The sequence below is a fragment of the Olea europaea genome, unplaced genomic scaffold (genome assembly GCF_002742605.1).
Source record: "Olea europaea var. sylvestris unplaced genomic scaffold, O_europaea_v1 scaffold940, whole genome shotgun sequence".
NCBI lineage: Eukaryota > Viridiplantae > Streptophyta > Magnoliopsida > Lamiales > Oleaceae > Olea > Olea europaea.
Genome location: NW_019267893.1, coordinates 86,888 through 97,416, shown reverse-complemented (window position 1 = coordinate 97,416; position 10,529 = coordinate 86,888). Strand labels below are relative to the sequence as shown.

General features: G+C 32.5%; 1 pseudogene; it reads left to right on the top strand.

Annotated features, from left to right (window-relative positions):
* Window positions 1-9,175: 9,175 nt before the first annotated feature.
* Window positions 9,176-10,529, top strand: part of LOC111392567 — a 6,680-nt pseudogene continuing 5,326 nt past the window's right edge.

The window sequence follows — 10,529 nt, the reverse complement described above, 5'->3', positions numbered from 1 at the left end:
CTAGCATTTCAATACCGAGAACCATCTATTATGCTTCAGGTACTTCGCAAATGGAACCATTCGAGTCTTTGCACATATTGAAACCAAATCCAACCCTTAACAGTCCATTTCGATTCAATTTCGGTATTATCCAAACATTTTTATAGACATTTATTTAATAAATATTTCACATAGACTCTTTTGGTACATATAACTAATACGCTGCTGCTCAAAAAATATATGTGCAATGGAGAAAATCGAGTTAAAAAAATTTTCAAAAAGCAAAATGTTAGATACTAAAAGTCACCAAAATAGGAGAAAATAAAGAAATAAAAAAATGAAATTATAATTTGAGAAAAAATTACTTTTCTTAATAAATCTTATTCGATCTCTAAGAGATGCATACTAGGCATATAATTTAATCATGAACAATGCTTGAATTCTTCTACTTGTAAAATTAACTGGTATAAAAAATTATAATTAAATATATAGCCAATATAATATCATAAAATTATAGTCCACGTATTGAACTCGCTTTTTTTGTATAAAAAATGAAAAATAAATATTTAAAAGGAGAATGACGAACCCACAATAACAAAAAGGTACAACACAGTGCAAGCAATGAATATATCAAATTCAATTGCCATGCGTTATAAAAAAATTAAAACAATCACTTAAGTTTATTAATAATACAAGAAAGTAAAAAGTTTGAATTGTAAAAGAATGAACGCTTTGATTCATCAACTTATATTACAATCCGTTCGAAATTTTTGATTTATAAAAAGCTCAAATTGTAAACATTGACATATAATAACCTTTGAGATGCAACAACTTGATGTAAGGTGAGATGTACAAGAGTAAGAACAAATCTCATTTTTTTAGGGTTAGAGTTTAAAGTTTTAGACTAATTACTACAAAAATGAGGATTTTTAGGTTGCAAGCATATGGCGAATTGTATCCACAAACATAGCCATCAGTATTCCATGATTCTTCTACAATCAGATAAAAGGCACGAGGAAAAAGACATAAACATCGATAAAAAGTCTCAACCCAAAGAAAAGCTGGAATGACCTTTATTTTTTCTGATCATGTAGAATGAATGAGAAGTAAAAAAGAAAGATTATGAAGCACTTACCAAGTAGTTTGGATTTGCCACTGGTCTGGAACTCAAGGGTTGTGGTCCTTGCGGGTGTTCCAAGTTGAATGAAACTAGTAAAGATTAAGAAGAAAGAAAACAAGAGTGAAAGAAAGTTGATACGATTTTTCTTTAACATCTTCTTTGAAAATAATAAAATGGTTGGCTGTTATAGTGAGTAATACTGCTCTTGATAGAACTGCACTATATAGGACGCTTGCAAATACAATATGCAAGAAGACGACTTTAATATGACAAGGCCAGAAATAAATATTGTACACAAAATTTGGGAGACCATTGAAGTCTTCCAAGTGGTGTATTTGCATTGATTGTTAATTTTGAATTTTCTTGCATACTTGCAAGTCTGTCATAAAAGAATGTGATCTGATAAAAACCAAAAATTCTAAATCGCATATTCGACTCTCTACTAACCTTTTTACTAACTGATAAGTGTGTTTTGAACGCTAATTCGGGCTTATAAATTTAATTATATTTGTAAATTGAGTGAATTTCTACTTAAATATGTAATAAATATTATAATGGTAAGTAAAATCTAACATGGAATGTATTTGGTGCAAAAAATAAAGCTTTTGAGTCTAACTAGAGTTGGTTCAAGCAGTTAAAAGACTATTTGGATTGTAAGAGATAGATAGAAAGCTTCACAAGAGAAATTGGAGGGAAGTTGCAAGTTTCGAGAGTGAAATTCAACTTATTGAAAGTTTAAGAACTATGGACATTTTTAAAACTTGAAAGGACCAATTTTAGAGGAGTATGTAGTTTTAAGACCATCGTGGCTGCTTTTGAAAGTTGTAAGATCAATACTGAAGATTTGATTAAAAATGATCAAATTTGTATGAAAAACATGATTAGGAACCAAAGTATAAAAAGTTGATAGTTGCCAAACTTCTTCGAGAGTCAATTTTTAGCAGCAAATAAGGACATAATGATTTTCCTTTTCTTTTTTTTTTCTTTTTTTTTTTAATAACTCAAAACTTGTATCCATTTTATGATTTATTAGTTGAACCCCTCAGATATGAAGCTGTGCTCCTTGAATATCATGGTATTAACCCAATCGTATTTTGCAAATCGAGGTTGCAAGTTATTAACAGAAAACAACCAATTTACCACAGTTCGCCTGTGTAAGCAAACCATGGCCCGACCACGGCCTATTCTGTGAAGAAATTCAAGTTTTGTAAATTTTATTTTCTAGGTATTTTGGTCCTTTTTAGGCAGTTGGAGTGCTAATAAAGATCTAATCTAGGTCAAATAAAGGAGACAAAGTATGGTTACACATGATACATACAGGAGAAAAATAGAACATACAAGGGAGGGGGAAAAAAAAAAACCTAGCTAGGTTTCAAGAACGTGGATTGAAGATGGCGAATTCTTAGTGCAAGAATATAATATTTTTTCTTGTTTTTCCTTTAAATCCGATGATGCACTCTAAAACCTTTGTCTGTTCTTCATCCATTAAGCATATATAACTAAATTAATAGATGGGACAAACGATGTAACTTAGTTTTGAACATTTAATTTCAATTCTCAAGATTCTCATATTCAATTGTTTCATGTATTGATTTACTGATATTCTTCATGCTTTGAAATATTGATCAATATTTCATTGATTTGTGAGTTGATAACAAACTGAGAGGTGAGTTATAATTAGGACCAAAATTTGACCAAGACAATTTAGGAATTTGTGTATGTGTAAAATTCATGTTACAAATTTGAGTTTTTATAAATTTTGATTTTTCCTTAATTTGTTTTAGAAATAGGGAGCCATCATTAGACTTTTAAGTTACCATCAAAAAGAGAGAGAGGTTAAAAAAGATAGGGTATATGATTTTCTCTTATAAAGCTTTTCCATCATAGTGAATTATTGCAATGGCGGAAGAAGGTGCATGTCTTTATTTCATTTTGCAAATTGATTGATTTTGGTGTAATAAAATTAGGGTTTCTAATTCTCACCAAAAAGACATCAAGGATGTAGTACTACAATTTGATATTTGCCAGAAGTGTCAGAGTGAGAACATACCCTACCGTGGACTATTTCAGCCTTGTCCGTAACTTAACATTCTTGGAGCCACACCACAATGCGTTCCATTCAAGGGTTGCCAAGTATTGGATGTAAGAATTCCATAATGATGGTGGTGATAGGTTCACAAAATATGGGCACTTTCCGGCCTTAACACATCCCTTGCTGTAGCAACAATGGCTAGGTATTTATGGAAAACATACGAAAATTACATGTCCTCTTGCTATAGAGTCTAATATCCGACAGAGAGAAATTTTACAAGTGGGTTTTGGCCGAAGTTATTCAAGTTTGAAAGAATCTAGAATGTTTTAATAACACTTCAACTTTTTAAGTTACCGAATTTACGTTCCAGATTACCGATTAATTCGACCTTATGTGCAGAATCGACTAATTAAAGCAAACACGTAACTTTTAATTAGTTTCTAGATGATTAAGCATACAATCCAATTAATCCCATGTTTGAATACCGCAATTTTAATAGTATGGAAAACAGTAAACAATGCACAATTTGTTGACGGAGAAACCCAACGTGGGAAAAACTCCGGGACCAAGCCAGTTACCTCCACTATAAACAGTTGAGGAAACATACAGCAATTCCAACACTTGTATCCACTAAGACCCGTTGCCACAGTCTCACGATTTACTGTCGTAGATACCTCCAGCATGCTGAACTTCCTGATCTATCTCCTGCAGCCCAATTTGTTATCTCATACAACCTCCTGGTTTTATGCTGAATGTCTCTCCAAGTGGAATATCAAGAATCGCCTGTTCTTGTGCTTATAATTGCTATTTAATCCACATCTCTCAATTCTCCAATGAGAGTGTCCCTTCCTCAAAAGATTAAGGAAGCATGGTGTTTTGTATTCACGACCCTTGATGTTTTTCCAAAAGTTGGTTGTCGGATCACAAGAATGAATATGATGGATTCACCAATGAATTGAGCCTTGGATCTCTTGAACAATAATATGAAAGTGTTATAGATGTGAAAGCACAATGAGCAACCTTTAAAAAATCATCCATGACTTATGTGTTTATAGATGGGGGCCAATAGGTGTCATAGGCCATATAAAACTCTTCAAATCATGACCTAGGATTTGGCTGGATACAACTGTCGCTCGAGTGAGTTGTTAGCGACAAGCGAGCGACAGCTGAGTAATAGTTAGTTTTTTTATCATAACTTTCTCTTCTAATGTTCGATTGAGATGATTCAAAATGCATTGGACAGATAACTCAAAGGAATACAAATATTTTAGAATAGCCTTGTCAAATTCCAATGTTTTCTATGCAAAAAATGCTTTGCAATTTACAACTGAGAATTTGGAACATAATCTATGCGTCTCTTTGATATCTTTTAGACTTCTAATTGCATTCCAATGATCATGTGTGAACTTTTTGGACTCCTTCAAGGACTATATTACCAACTTCAAAAGATTTTTTGACTTTTACAACTCTTTTACATTAATCCATTTGTCTAAAGTATTGCCAATATACTAGAAGCCTAACAAGATTTATGGGTACTAAATTACAACTAAGCTCAGCTTACCATCTCCAATCAAATGGGCAAACAGAAAGACTTTACCAGAGCTTGGATACGTATATAAGGTATAGGACTTAAATGCAGCATAGACAATGGGCAAAGTGATTATCTTTAGTAGAGTGGTGGTATAATGTAACTCTACACATAGCTATCAAGATGAGCCTTTTCAAGGCACTGTACTGTATTAAACCACCTCAACTGACTCTAGGTACCTATCAACAAACTAACATAGCAGCGGTGGAGGAGCTTCTACAAGAAAGACATAAGAGAGACCAGTTACTGAAGGGGAATTTGGCAACGGCTAGAGCTGAAGTGGAACTATACGCTGATCAAAAAAGACTAAAAGGAAACTTGATGAAGGATATTGGGTCTATTTGAAACTACATCCCTATAAACAGCAATCAGTAATGACAATGATCAATCAGAATTAGCTACTAGTACAATAGGCCTACAAGATTCACAAGAAAGCGAGAGAAGTGGCTTAATATCTTGAACTCCCGGCTGAGGCTAGAATTCATTATGTGTTCCATGTGTCACTATTAAAGAGGAAGGATGGAGAGAAAGATTCTCTATATTCCTCCTGTAGGTAATCAAGAGAAAAAGAGGAGAAACCTTTGTTCCTACTTCGGAAAAGTAACGCCCCGAATTTTAGCAACCTGACACATTACTAAAAATAAGTTTCTTAATGTTAAATGTTCAATTAAATAATTCAAGAAAGTGTTAGCATGCTGGTTTCTTTTTCCTGGTCGCGTAGCGAGTCACAAAAACTATTTTGACCTAGCAAATGCCAACCAAAAATTATGAACGTAGAGCACAAAAGTCAAATACGTATAACATATAAAAAGTGGAATCCAGAAAATGATGTTTTAAGGAAATAAAGCATTTTTCAAAGACACTAAGACTGTATTCCAAGTTACAATTAAAGGAATATTACCAAAAACACAATAATAAGTTCTACGAGTCTCCAATCAACATGGTTTCTCATAAAGGGTTGTTTTTAAACTGGAATTATCTTGTTACCGATATGATAGTTCTAGCTCCTCTAATAAAACTATTTGGCCCAATAAATAAAAAAATTAAAATTTTATACTTATATTTTCACTTTAGTCCCTAAACATCTCAAAAGTATGAAGAATGTCCAAATCAAAATCCTCACCATCTGGTGATCCTTCTCATCACTAAATAATCTTGACTTGTCACATTCTTGTCTCTAAAACCTAGCACTTTTTGCATTTAGGATCCAATCTCAGGTTTGAGCAAATAAAACCTACTATTAAGTTAAGAGAGATCGCTGCAATATTCTAAAGACTTAAAATTATGATTCTTATACATTTTCATAATTTTTACTTAGTCCTCAACTTTCTAAAATTCGCTAAATTACCCAAACTTGACATTTCGCAAATGATAATCTCTTGATATTATCATTTGCAGTCCAATAATTTTCAACTAAAAGGATAATTTTACTAATTTGCACTTATGTCCTAAACTTTTTAGAGATACGCTAATAGACTCAAAAAGTTCTTATGTTGCTATCTATGCCACTTGTCATACTTAGTAAAATTTTGGAGTTTTATAAGAAAAAAGTTATTAAGAGGCATAATTATGTAGTTACTCAAATGGATAGTCCAATGGCAATGATTCAGCAGACAAAGCAGAATGGGCAGATGCAAAACTAATTCAAGCCAAATTTCCAGATTTCAAACCTTGGGGACAAGGTTTATATAAGGAGGAGGATGTCACGAGGAAGGAAATAATATGGAATAACTTCGGGCAGGAGAAGAAGAATACCCGGCATAATAATAATTCAAATTGAGATGAAGCGATGTAGTTTGTGTAAAAGTGTCTTTTACTTACCAATAAAATTGTAAAGATCAAACATGTTTTTGTCTCGTAAGTGTTTGCTTTAATTACATTTAGCATCTTTGTCCATTAGAAGTGAGTTAATTCTAAGGTGGACAAGGGAATCACCATCACATGATCGATTGTGATTTATATCTGAATTTTCCTGAAATTCCTTCACTCCACCTTCTTGGTTTCTACCTCTTTCTCTAGTTTTTATTTTATTTTCCCCATGACAAATGAAACTTACAGATTTAGTTTGTCTATTTTATGTTGTCTATGTTATGTTCTCCTTCACTTTTGATTGGGTTCTTGTTAGTGAGCTCCAATCATCACGAAGGAAAATCCTATGTTTCAAGAGAAATTCATCTTCAAGTAGATGGAAGGGTTGCAAGAGTTGAATATTTTCGTCTGGAATAGCAATACTGTGACGTATGACAATTTCATGGGCAGCGGAAAGTGATTATTTTGGCTTTTTCGAATTTAACTCGTGACTGAGTTTCCTTTGTTGTTTAGTTTTTAAAAAGATTTGGACAAGTATGCTGTCTTGGTCCTTAACGTATTGTGTCTAGAGTTCAATTGCAGAAAGTTTATCTTAGGGTTATGACACTAACTCCTTGTCTATTTAGGACAAGAATCGTTATAATTTTGGCATAGATTTAGGTTTGTTCTGCTGTATTATTAGTGGACATTGTGGCTTTCTGAATTCACTAATAGAGGTCGGGCTTCTGATTCCTCGGTGATTAGTTAATGAAGGCAATTTTATTATTAAATGTGATAATTTGTATTTGTTTTGAGTATTTGCAATGGTAGATCTGTTTTTAATTTCCCAAATAGCATTGAAATGGAGTAATAATATGATCTGGTTGCCCAATCGTTTGTATGTGTATTGGGATCAGAAATAGTCGTGCATTGCACGGAATGGAGATGAACCAAACGTGTTGTAGTAATATCTTAGTGGTTTTTTTTCTCCAACATTGTCATCGACAATTTCTCTTTCAAGGGTTAACTCAACGACTTCCCTTTTAGATCCTAGATATCCTCCTCTGCAGCATATGTTGGGCGCGGAGGCTCTTATACCACTTGTTGATCCCATATCAGATTGTATAGAATGAGATTTAATGACCATATTGAAGTAACATGATCACACGACGAAAATAAAATTTAAAATAAAGAAGAACAAAAATGATTAATCGCAGAGGAACGATGTTTATCACTGAACAATATAGAGAAAGCAAATACAACTTAACAAAATTGCTTCTCACAAAACTGATAGAGAAACCTCATATTTATAGGAAAAAATCTATCCCTAGAAGTAGAGTTGTAGATGAAATAAAATGCCTAAAAATTTTCTTATTTGAACTCTTCAATTCCTACTCCCAATAGGCTTCAAAATAGAACCTTAAATAGAATTTGACAATTAAACTCGAATAGGATTCTACAAAGTACTCCAACTAAAATTCCTCTTGATGTGCACTTCAATTAGAATTCTACAATTATTTCAACAAAAAATTTTGGATCACCCCAAAATTCTAACATTACTAGGATAACACTAAGTTGTAATATTACTAGAATAATGAAGAGATTGAAATGGACCGTTTTGTGAGGGAAAAATCTGGGCACGCCCCTATAGATTATGGTGGATGTCAGCTGAACAGAAAAATGTGGAGTGCCAATGTTATTTTCAGCGATAGAAACTTGAAACTGAAAAATTGTGTGCGTATGCAATTTTGAAATAAAATTTTAGAATTGTTTTGTCAGAACCAATGATCTTTATTAGGACTCGCTTAGATAAGACTACCTAAGAGCAAAACAAGAACTTGGATTCCACTAGCTTGATTGATTTAATGCTTTTAAATAAATGTTGTACACGTCCATACTTCAATGGTTTTCATGTGGATTTTGTCTAAATAAGATTGATCTCTTGAACGACTAATTCTAGTTTTTTCTTGATTTTTTTTTTTAAAGAAAAACTATGCCGAGATAGAAATATAGAGAGAAATTTTGGAATTGCGGAAAAATCAAGATATATAACCAATGTCAAGGAAGAAGAAGTATATATAGACAAATCGAGAAGATGTGTGTTGATGTATTTTGTATCTTTTATAGATCGCTTGACATATTAATTTTATGTACTGAATGTGTAAAGAAATTACTAGTACTTTGTTTGATGTAGTTTATGTATCGATAGGTTTTCTATAATGCTTAATTTAATATTTTTGTTGATTTCATGATTTTGTTTATCTTAGCTTTTGTACATACTAAATTAAAGATGACGACCTTTACCAGAGGCCATATAGTTTGTTCTCAGATTTTTATAATTAATTCATGGCATCATTATTCAATTTTAAAATTTCAACGATGACAAAGGATAATTTTTTTAATTTTTGTTATCAGCTTTAGGTTCATCATTTGTTAAAGTTTTTGTGGTTTCACTATTATAAATTCAGTTTTAACTCTAAGAATTAATTGTTTATTGGACGTCTTTAATTTGTGGGAATTAATCCGTAATTTTTGGAAATTTGATCAATTGTGACTTAATTTCGTTAGATTTATTTACTGAATTCATTTGCTTTGTATCAATAGCTTGAAACATTAAATTATTTGGTCACAAAGTTTCCTTTGCTAAAATAAACTAAGATAGATAAAAATGTCAAGAAGAAACCGAGAGTCACCAGTTCCAATACAAGGGTCTCCCTATGTTGGGTTGTCTCTTCCTCACACCCATGAACCACCCTTCACCAGAGGCCTTGGGGTGCCTCATCCAACTTTGCTTGAGGAAATGAAGGAATTCCCTTATGTTTTGGCTGGTTCCACACACTCCTTTGATAAGTGGAGTTTCTACAATTATTCAAGCTCCTAAAAGATGATATTTTATTATTCTTTGGATAGTATACGACATAACTTGTGTTATATTACATTTTATAGGTAAAACTCAACGTTTGATAAAGAATTAAAGAAAAGAATTCAAAAATAGTGAAAAAAATGGCGAAATCAAAAGGTCAGGAATTGAATCGCAAACAATCCATAGATGACCAGGCAACGAAATAAAGATCGAGAATGCCAAGGATTTAATTAGAAACTAAACCTAAAACCACTATATTTTACATTCTTAGACCAAATTTAGAATAGTTTGGGAGATTTCACCGTTGTAGGAAGATGTTGAGATAAATGGAGATTTCATGTGTAAAATTAAAAATCTTGTGTGGATTGTCCAAGGTTAATAGAATGAAATTGGGCAAAAATCTCAAGTTAGAAATCGGTTTACTTGGACGGATGTTTAATGAGGGACATTGCACTAAGCAGTGCATCAAAAGCTATTTTATTTGAAAATTTCTCTCTGTAGCCTTTATTACTCTAGTTATTAAGTCTGTACGGGAGTTAAAATCCGTTCCCCTAAAATCAACTGACTTGGGAATTATCGGCCTAAAGCTCACTAAAGGGGTCATTTAGAAAGTTTAAGGGGAAGAATGTTGCAAATAAAAAAATGTCGAAATAAAATTGAGAAAAAAAAAAAAGAAAAACAGGAGCATGAAATAGAAGACGCGCTGAATGCCTTGGTTAAGTCTCAAACCCTTGTTTAAGAAAATTTGACTTTTGATAAGGGATAATTAGCTTAGTTGAGTTCTGAAGATTGAAGCAATCAATCTATGGAAAATCCTTGTTTATTGATATATGGACTTACAATTAGTGAGATTCACCTAAAGTAGAGAGGTGAGAATAGTATAAAAATACAACCTTAGGTCACACAATTGAAAAGAGCTAAAAGAACAAGTTTGGAGTGTGTGAGTCTTACAAGTGATGAAACAACATATTTGACCATTGAGGGTCGGGAATTGAAACAACTCAGAAAGTCATGATGCTTTGCTCAATTCTTTACACAGCACGTCAATTTTATATTGGAAAAGTAGATTTTAATTTTTGTATTTTGATTTTAAAGCTGTGCATAGATTTGATATCATGATTTCAATCTTAAGATAAAAAGTTGGGTAAGCTAGCTAGTC